Consider the following 9,116-nt stretch of genomic DNA (forward strand, 5'->3'; position numbering starts at 1 on the left):
ATTGACTTCCAGGATTTAGCCCAAAATGTATCTGTTTAACCATCCCCGTTAACACTACATGCCCCAGAGACCTGAACAATAGTGCAGTTTGTGCACAGATACCCACTGACATATACAGAAAACACAGGAAAAACATAAAATATGTTTGGCTGAAAACTAAAGAGTAAATTTCCATGTTGTGGACACAGCTTTTTCTGTCAAAAAAATCATTTCAGTAGACAATTCCCAACCAACTGTAGTCATCAGCGATATGAAAAGACTTTTGTCATTAGTACTATTAGATACTGTACTAATCTGAAACACTGCCCAATCTTCTCCCAATCCAACTACATGAAATCCTGCTCTACCCACTATCCTTATCCTTTCCCCCAAATTCCCCTGACATGATCCTCATCTTTAATTTCCTTTCTGGGTTTGAATACAATCAGCTCTGATATCTTCCCGTGCTTATTTCCTCTTCCAGCTCTTACCTCTCTTTCCTTGATTGCTAGATGCCCTTAACTTGAATAATTATAATTTTGGGATGACTGTCAGTCTCTGCTGAGCAGGGGTTGGATATTCTATTGAAATATGCACACCAAGGTATTTTCCTAAGATCAGAACTGCTACTTCCCTCACGAAAATATACTGGAGTACTGTAGCATGTGAGAGAGAGGAACTCCATTCAACTGATCAGCCTGCCTGGGGGCAGCAGACTAACTTTAAACCTGCTGAATGCTTTGATGCCAATATCACCTAGGAAAAGACCTGTCTGTGAGAGACTAGATACTTTCCTGAACTGATCAGAATCTGAAGTGGTCCAGATTCAGACTGTGGAGCCTGTTTTTAAAGAATCAATTTATTCACTTCTGTGCCTAAGTTTTTAGAACCACAAAATAGTCAACAGTTTCCATCTCATAATATGGATTCAGCTATGTTAACTGCAATGACTGCAGGGATCAACTCTGCTCCCATTGTAATCAATAGCAAAACTCTGAGCAGCTTTCATGGGAGACAGGTTGGACACACAATTTTCTAATTTGTGTTGAGACATATATTCATACACAAATATTTAGCCTCTTTTACTACTTCTGTTATGCTTGTTTTGGTCCATTTCTCAGGCACAAGTTGGAAGATCTGGTGACAATTACTTTTTTCAATCACCTGATTGATTTACATTTCTCTGGTTGGAAGCAGATGGAGTTCCTGGCCTACTCTGAAGAGAAGCTGCCTTGAATAGAAGCTACCTTGTCTTGCACTAGGTACAGTCAGTTCCATTTGTGTAAAGTGAGTGCAAAGCAAGTCTATGAGAACACCATTATGATTTGTTAGTGTGTTTTACTCCACTTTGCACAGGTGACTTTCTGAAATGACTCCCAGTGACTGTTGCTGAGAACATGCTGACGCAGTAAAGACTGAAATTTTCTTTGGGTAGGAAAATATTAAACATAGTGTGATGGGGCAAGGCCAGATGGCTACAGTAAAGTACTGAGAAACAGGTACGTTAGCCCCAGGCTAAACAAATCCCTAAGACCCTGGTAACCAAATGGCAGTTGCTGCAGGTTAATCAAGGCACCTGGAGCCAATTAAGACCTTTCCAGAAGGCAGTGGAGATAGCTAGTTTAATAAGAACACCTGCAGCCAATCAAGGCAGGCTAATCAGGGCACCTGGGTTTAAAAAGGAGCTCACTCCAGTCAGGCAAGGAGTAGCCAGAGGAAAAGGAGCATGTGTGAGGAGCTGGGAGCAAGAGGGCAAGGAGCTGAGAGTGAGAGAGTATACTCCTGGAGGACTGAGGAGGACAAGCATTATCAGACACCAGGAGGAAGGTCCTGTGGTGAGGATAAAGAAGGTATTTGGAGGAGGCCATAGGGAAGTAGTCCAGGGAGTTGTAGCTGTCATGCAGATGTTACAGGAGGCACTATAGACAGCTGTGATCCACAGGACCCTGGGCTGGAACCTGGAGTAGAGGGTGGGCCCAGGTTTCCCCCAAACCTCCCAACTCCTGATCAGACACAGGAGGAGGTGACCCAGACTGTGGGTTCCACAAGATGGGAAGATCACTGAGGTGAACAAATCCGCCAATGAGCGCAGGACCCACCAAGGTAGAGGAGGAACTTTGTCACAACAATATACAAATTATTTTGGTGAGATCCTTACAGATTTCAAGACATGCTACTAGATTGCTTATGGGTGATGAATAACAAAATGGAGGTGACAGGAAATAAAGTGGAGGGTGATGTTGGAGTATCAGTGGCAGAATGAGTCAGTTGGAAATTAGGTTGAAAGAAGGAAATAAACTAAATGCTTTACCTATGAATTTTTTTTTTATTCAGCATTAATTGGAAATCTAGCATTTATCACATCATTTGTCCATAAGCTAAATTGAGTTTTTCCACTTGCCCAGACAGATGGTTAAGGAGATGAATGAACAACACGCTCTACTAGTCTGGACTATCATTGGGGAGATGAGAATTTGAGGAGGAAAGGGTTACAATTATTTCAAGAAACCCAAATCAGGCATTTTTGTGGAGAGCAGACATGTGACACAGTAAGGAATATAGTTTCCCACTGCTGCATAAAAGATATATAGAGTTAACTGCTATTACTGCTACTACGATTTAAGTGAATAAATCTCTGGTGTACTAGTTAGCACAAAGATCTCCTATTTATCTAAGACAGAATTTGAATGAAAAGAAAATTGATTTATAAAGTATGGACTTAGAAGCTTTAATAAAATATAAAAGGGAGACAGTTTTGCCACCTGTCTATAAAAAAAAAAATTAATCTCAGAATGAAGAATTAAGTAGGTTTATGAAACTTGTGGAGAATACTGAAGGGAATAGAAAAAGAGTAGAGCTGGATGGGGAGTAATATGTGACTTCCACTGTTCCTGAAAAGATCCCCAGATGACTAAACATTCACAGTAGAAGTGTCCAAGCTATGGAACCCACTCCCTCTAAAGGCACATCAGTCTTATTTAGCAGTGTGCAGGGCATAGGACAAGCTATGGCCTCGAATCTGCAAGAACTTATGCACATGTGTAACTGTAGTATGGTTTATAGCCCCACGTAGGCTCATGTGTAAGAATCAGGGCAGATTCCAGGCACCAGTGGAGGAAGCACATGCTTGGGGCAGCATATGCTAAGGGGCAGCATCCTGTCCATTCTTGGGGCAGCACAGTCTGGTCGGGTTTTTTGTTTATTTGCTTTTTTTTTTGCTTGGGGCAGCAAAAAAGGTAGAGCCAGTCTTGATAAGAATTTGCATAGTTGAGGCCTGTGTCATGATTATTGGTGCTGCTGGTAGCCAGGAATAGAGCTGATCAAATCATGCACACATACAAACACACACACACAAAACAGACTGTGAAAAAGTCAAAATCTTGTTTGTCACAGGATTTGAAAATTACTCATTTTGTGGGAATTGTTTTGCAATAATTTCAACTGAAATTGTTGTGGACTTGTTTATCAAAATGGTTTTTGAATTTGTTTCCATACAGAAAAATGGATTTCAGTTACAATTTCAAAATGATTTATTTTTGCAAAACAGTTCTTACATATGAAGAATTCTATTTTAATAAAAATATAAACATTTTAATCATTTAGATCTCAAAAACAGCCTGAAAATTAATTGAAAGCAAAACAATGTTGACAATTTTTCACTAAAAATGTTGGGGGAGGTCAAATGCCTTCTTTTTTTTTTTTTCTTTTTTTTCTTTACCAACAACAGCAAAAATGTTCAAAAATTTTCAACCAGCTGTAGTCAGGAGGAAGGATGTTTTATTCTGCCTGCCCACTATATACAGGTGTCTTTTTAAAAAAATATTTCAGAACCAGAGTAATATGGTGACAGGTACCAATGAACATTTATGAATAAATATAAAATGTATGTGAACAGCTATATGTTCCGTATGTAGGAGATCTATGCAGAATTACTTATGTCAAGAGTACTTCAGCTTAATGATGCTGAAAAGACTGCCCTGTGTGTACAGATTTAAAACAAAGCTCTGTAAAGGCTATGGTGGAAGAAGAAACTAATGTATTACAGAGACACACACAGGATGTGAATATCTGCAAATTTAAAAATGTGGAGAAATCACATTGTACATAGATTCCATAGAATATGCATGAAATCCTGACCCCTTTGAAGTCAATGGGAGTTTACCCACATTGAAGAAAGTGGCAAAAATTTCACACTTTTGCCTTCAGCACTGGACTTCTCTACTCATTGTGCCACTTCACTCTGAAGCCCTACACGAAGGGTGTCATAGAATTGTGAGCTCCTCATCTACAGTCAGTTTGAGCGTGGCTGAATAGAGAAAGGATGCTGAATCAGAACCTCAATTTCACCAGCTGTAAAATGTGGATAATACATTTTATCTACATCCCTGGAGTATTATCAGAATTATTTAATCACTTTTGAGGTGAATAGTACTAGACTGGCATTGAGCTGTACTCTGTCCTGATGGCAATGTTGTATGTAACTCTTTGTTTGCTTTCACCTTTTTAAACTGGATAATTTTTATTTCCTAGGCACTGAGGAAAAATCAAAGGAAAGGTCCAGGGTGGGGAAGACTGATGATTTAGGGTAATTTTTTTACCAACTGCCAAATTGCTACTTTTCTGAGGAAGATTATTTTAAAAAGCACTGACAATGACAACAAAATTACGAAGTTGCTTCCCAGCTAACAACCTTAATGAGAAATTGCTGTCTGGGTTTTCATCTTCCCACAGCATGATTACCGCTCTTTGCAGAGCTGCATTACCAGTCATGTACTCATGTATGCTGATAATAGCATGCTGCCTTGCCTTACGTTGCTCAATCTGTCTGTTGAGTGTGATGGAACTGATCGTGAGAGCTCATCTCTCCATGGGCCTTGATATTGCCTATTAGTAGTTTTAGTCTCTTAGTTAGTGCATCATACACAGTTTCTTGCTTGTAAGATGCTTTTTTCTGCCAGTTCAGTACAAAGGTGCTGTGAAGTCCCACAAGGCTCCATCCTTAAACCAACACTATTCTGAGTCCACAGCTTTCTCTCAGTAGTTTGTCTGGGATGTCTGAAAATCTCCTGAAGTTAAAGTGTGAGGAGTGTCTTTCTCCACCAACTAAGTACCGTTTTGCATTTCTTTTCAACAGTCCGGGGGCCATTTTGAGCATTGAAGGTTAGTTTCGTCTCAAACACCACTGAGATGTTATACACCAGCATATAACAAAAAGTTTTGTCTCAAGAAGCTAAATGGTTGTGGATTTTTTTTCACCAAGGCTATATCTGGACTCCATCTTCATTCCTGCCAAAAATGAGATGCTGAACTCCTTCTCAAAGGTGCTGATCATCCCTAATTCTTCTCAGACCAGATTGTGCTCTCAGTTACAGTGACCTAAATGCACCCAGATTTAGACCAGCGTAACTGAAAACAGAGTCTATCCAACTGATTTCAAAGGGAATTGAAGGTGCTCAACAGCTAGGAGACAACAATCGCACCCCATAGGATCAGTCCACAAACACACAATACATCTCAAGCGAGAGTGTCCAAAGAGAACATGATGGGTCACATTCTCTGCAGATGTAAAATAACTTCAATACAGCCATGCTGCCCCATACCAATGGAGAATCTGGCCCTGTGTTCCTTCCTGGCTACAAGTATTTTTTGAGAAATAATCTATCCAAGAAGGTTCTATTTATTTATGATGAAAAAGTAGACACTGAAATACCGTTAAACAATTACGTTTCTCTCTCTCAGGGTTCTTTCTTCCAGGGTGAGACATTATCTTTTGTTGGCATGGAGTCCTTTGACTTTTTGGAATTGAAAAAGAGAGGGCTCAACACTATGGACCAAATCTGCAATATTTATTTGATGAAAATTCTCATTACATTTAGTGGAGATTTGCTGTAATAAAGATTGCAGAATTTGGCTCGGACTCAGTAAGGACTTATCACTGTAAAAGAAAAGGAACCAGTTAATGTCAGAAGCACAAATGAGCCATTTCTGAAACATTCTATTACTGATGGATGACTTGATGATAACCTGTTCTGTTCATTCCCTCTGGGCACCTGGCATTGGCCACTGTCGGAAGACAGAATACTGGGCTAGATGGACCTTTGGTCTGACCCAGTATGGCTGTTCTTATGCAAAATATTCACAAATGAAATAAAATTAAAAAAACTTGTTGAAGTAAGAGACTTTACATTTCCTCATGAATTCAGAAAAATAAACTGAGTTAATTAAACTTTTCAAAATTTCAAGGCATTTTTGCTCAAAATTTCAGTTGTACAATGATTAACGTTCAGCCATTTCCAAGAAAATTCCACAAGTTATTTTCATGCCCATTCACCAGTATGAAGGCTCCCAAACTCTGCCAAATCTGTCTGTAACTATTTAGCACATGATACAGAAGGTCTAGTTGAAAAATTTTAAACCAACTGACTAGTTTAATCCACACTAATTCTAATTGAACGCATGAAATGAAATCCATTTTCAAAATTTACACCTACTTGTGAAATTGTCTTTTTTTATGAATATGAGGAAATCTTGCCTTTGTGACTTTACTGTAATTGACCTGCCTATGGCCACCAGTTTTACCATCAACAGTTTGCTAAAAAATACTGGGGTGGGGTGGGAACAAACATCATGATCAATGCCACAAATTTTTACAAAAACAATAATATTTTCATACATGAACAGAATCCTCAAAATCCTTATGCCCAATTATATTTTACTTTATTTGTCAATGTTTTTTGCCAAATATTTGTTATCTGACTGGATGGAATGCAATAAGACAAGTCTTAAAAAGAAAAACCTAATGTAAACATTAAAAAGGGGGCAGGGGTTGCTTTACATTGTGGTTGTGTTCTTCCCTCATTCTAGTGCCACTGAAACCACATTTTCTGGCTACAAGTAACTTGACCCTTAAATATAATATTTAGATTATAATAAGCCTGATATTCTGGAAAGTATAATTGCATTGCAACCAAGTTCATTTCTTTGTTTCTCCAAAGTTCATACAGTTCTCTGTCTCCAACTTCCTGCTTCTATCTCATACAGAATCTCTGTCTTAGATTGTTGCAACATTGCTATCACTCTAATACCTTTCTGTTCATGCAGTGATCAGTTACACACCACCTGCCAACCTATCATAACTGATTGCCAAGTAGACGAATTTGACAGGCCATTCCCCAGAGATTCCTATGCTCTGCTTTGTAACAGGTGGCTGCACAGCAGGATCAGAGCCTAGGAATGTAAACCTGAAAATGCCAGATGGAGGGAAAGACAGACAGACAAACTAGATTCAGGACAAAAAGCTTTAGCAAGCAAAAAAAAATTTAAAAGCCCTAAGTGGCACCCTGCCAATAATGATGAAAAGTACTACACAACGGCAGTGAGCGAGGTGGGGCGGAGAACAGATGTGGGGGGAAGGCAGCCATAAAATGGAAAGGAAAGAAACTGCAATGTAACCTGAATATTGCAAAGCCAACAGATTATAATATGCAAAACTGGAAAACAGGAATTAAGAAGGAAAAGCAATACTTGGCAGGCAATGCTGAATCAGATGAGCAAAGGGAGAAGACTGTGGAACAATGCAGGAACAAGAAGCAAAACAGGAAACACAGAAGAAAGATGACTGATTCATTAGCTTGCACTCAGAGGGCTGAAGCTTACCTAGAGGTGCATTTCATAATGCATACAAGTCTCGGGAAACAATGGGGAATGATTACAATTGCTTAGCAAACTAGAACAGAAGAATACAGTGGCAGAAACAAATAAAATAGAAAATGATCTCATCCTTCAGCTATCTCTGTAGGGAACTTAGTCTTTCTTAAGCATTATTTTGCCCCCATTATGGTGCCTCATAATCATTAATACATTTTACCTCACCACAACCCAGTGAGATAGGGCAATGCAACTGTAACCCACACATCTTCTGGGTGTGGTGGTCTGTCCCATTTAGTGGCACTGAGACCACTCAAAGAGAGAGAGAAAGAGCCTTAGCTATAAGCCAGTTGGCTTTTAGCTTATGCTGTAGAAGCTCATGCACCAAGCTCCAGAGGTCCCCAGTTCAATCTTACCCAACAACAGGGGTCATGTCAGTGTTACACACTCATCTCCATGTTACGTAGAGGAACTGAGGTACAAAGAGGATGAGTTATTTGCCCAAGATCACACAGAAAGTCTGCGGTGCAGCAGGGACTTAAACCAAGTTTCCTAAGACCTAGTCTGTTGCCCTAACCACTTGACCATCCTTCCTCTCTTAATAGTTTAGCATTAATAACTTAAATACTTCTGCTTGGTTTTTATTTATTGTCCAGCTACCACTCGTGCCTCCAGCTCATTTCTCTTTCCCACAGAATGATGGGTAGATGTTCCCTGTCCTCAGTTAATCTGGCAGTCCATTTGTGTTGACAAAAGGTGATATGCTGTGACCCAACTAGTCAATCTGAGGTGTTCGTTGAGCACATTTTTCCTGATTACATGGAAAATGAGCAGCAAATAAGGAAGTGGGAATTGCTGAATTAATTTGTATTAGTGGTATGATTTTAGTGCACTGTTCAAACACTAAGGGTCTGATCCCACAAACTCTGAACCTCAAGCATAACCTCACTTGTGGGAGTAGTGCCACTGAATTCAGTAGGACTACTCAGATGAACAGTCACTTGCCAAATGTTTGCAGGATCAAGACATCACTATGCATAATTGAAAGATTTTAGAGGAAGGGGGGAACAAATTTTTCCCACTCTCTATTTATTTATTTATTTTAAAGCCAAATCACTTCCTTTTTTCAGTTGGTGTTTTTTCATCTCCTCAAAAATACAATCTAACTCCTTACTACACAGTGCCTTTCCTATAAATCTTACCCCATCATGATTTAAATAATACAAAATAGAGAGAAGTGAGATGGATCTTATATCATAGACAAAGGGAAAAACAATGTTTTCAACTGAAATTTGAAGAGAGACAGTGAGGTGAATAGGCATGGGACAGCTGTTCCAAAGGACAGAAGGTGCAGAGGAGAAGGCTCCCCATCCAGGACTGGTGCAATTCTGTAGAAGGTATGAGAGGAGACCATTAGTAAGTGGGCAAATTAACCAGTCTCTTCTCTTTGGCAGCGTTGCCAACTCTCCTGATTTCCTTGCAAGTTATGT

The sequence above is a fragment of the Chelonoidis abingdonii genome, chromosome 5 (assembly GCF_003597395.2).
Source record: "Chelonoidis abingdonii isolate Lonesome George chromosome 5, CheloAbing_2.0, whole genome shotgun sequence".
NCBI classification, from domain to species: domain Eukaryota; kingdom Metazoa; phylum Chordata; order Testudines; family Testudinidae; genus Chelonoidis; species Chelonoidis abingdonii.